The sequence below is a fragment of the Osmerus eperlanus genome, chromosome 18 (genome assembly GCF_963692335.1).
Source record: "Osmerus eperlanus chromosome 18, fOsmEpe2.1, whole genome shotgun sequence".
In the NCBI taxonomy this organism is placed as follows: Eukaryota; Metazoa; Chordata; class Actinopteri; order Osmeriformes; family Osmeridae; genus Osmerus; species Osmerus eperlanus.
Genome location: NC_085035.1, coordinates 10712031 through 10713770, shown reverse-complemented (window position 1 = coordinate 10713770; position 1740 = coordinate 10712031). Strand labels below are relative to the sequence as shown.

Genomic DNA, 1740 nt, shown 5'->3' with positions numbered 1-1740 from the left:
AACTGGATAATTAAAAAAAGCTGTTTCTCCAATGGCGAGCATTGTCAGATTTGGTCCAAGTTCAAACAGCTGTAATTCAGTCATATTTTGACATATCAAGGTGAAACTTTGCATGGTACTTCAGAGGCATGTCACCTTAAAGCTTATTAGGTTTGAACCATCCTTCAAAAATACATTTGATTTAGTGACACAAACATATTGAGGCAATGTGGACATTTACATAAATACACCCATTTCAGCCATTTTGTACTTGATTCAATTGCCTTAAGTAAAGTTTTTAAATACGTCAATGATACATATCTGTACCAAATTTCAAGTCAATTTCACCTTTGGTTCAAGAGAAGAGGAATTTTGAAGGTTTTCCCAAATTATCACAGTACAGGAAAATCCATCATGGCGGACCTTATGGGTCCTTGAGGCTTTTTTGTTCCTCATGAAAAATGAGGCATGCACACCAAGTTTCAGAAGAATTGGAGCAATGGGGTGGAAATGCCATCACTTTGAAAATCGGACTTTTGGGCGTGGCCTGTGGCGCCCCCTATGGTCCGATGTGGCCCATATTTGGTGTGGAGGTACCCACTTGGATGTAGTATTAATGTGCCAAATTAGAAAATTTATGATCAGGGACTTTTTGAGATATTGGGGCGCAAGGAGAAGAAAAATAATAATAAGAAGAAGAATACCAACAATAACAATAGGTTCCCTCCTACCGGAGGAACCTAATAAGAATACCAACAATAACACTAGGTTCCCTCCTACCGGAGGAACCTAATAAGAATACCAACAATAACAATAGGTTCCCTCCTACCGGAGGAACCTAATAAGTAAGAAACAGAATAGAACAAAGAAATAACTGCTCTGGCATTTTATTAACTAGCTTCTCAAATAGGCTGAGGAAACGTTCCGTTTTGGCTTCAGTCTCCTCGTGCCTCTTCTGCTCCTTTGCGGATTCCTGTTTGAGAAATTCCAGTAGATGATTGGTCTTCGTGCGTTTCTTCCTGGGAGACAGTGTTGTGGGATCAGGAGCAGTGGGAGTGGTTGGAGGACCAGGACTGGAGGCAGAATCTTCTCTTGGTTCAACGATGTTCTGTACATAGAAAATGAATAACCAGATTGGTTCAGTACCATACACATTAACATCCTGTGCACACTGCAAGCATGCCACAGCAGTAAACCAGGGCCCGAAGGTCCATTCAGACTGAATGTTTTGGAGATCTACAGACATGACATGTACTTCAGGCCTTAGATATGTTGGTGCCATTGAAGTTTTGCACCGGTTAAATGTAAGTGATAAAAAAGTGATACATTTTAGTGTATTTTCCTTACTTACCATCAGTAATGTTGTGGCATCACTGCCTTCATTAAAAGATGCCACTAATACAGGGGGCTCTATGCATGGTCTGGCACCGAGAACTTCATGCATATCCTCGTAGAAAGGCCAGTTGGCAGCTGTTTTCTCCCCGCTTTCAGTCCCTGAACCAGTCTTTGGCGTTTCCAGATCCTGCAATAGCAAACATATATGTGCGTGTGTGCACGCACTTTTCACAAGTGAAAAGCTGATATATAGATTGCGCATTCATTTGAAAAGGCAGATGGCGATAACATGCAGCATATATCTCACCGAATAATTACCTTATATTTCTTTTTTAAATTTTCCCATTTCTTTCCAACCTGCTGTACATTGACCTTTCCCTCCAGGCCCAGCTGTTTGATCAGTGTCTTGTCTCAGACAACAAACAA

At 41.0% G+C, this 1740-nt stretch overlaps 1 long non-coding RNA gene across 1 annotated transcript; it reads right to left on the bottom strand.

Annotated features, from left to right (window-relative positions):
* Nucleotides 1–861: 861 nt before the first annotated feature.
* Nucleotides 862–1740, bottom strand: LOC134038915 (uncharacterized). The gene is made up of 3 exons (XR_009932704.1): nt 1633–1740; nt 1331–1501; nt 862–1087 (listed from the first exon to the last, which is right to left on the bottom strand). It is a non-coding gene; the product is annotated as an uncharacterized LOC134038915 (long non-coding RNA).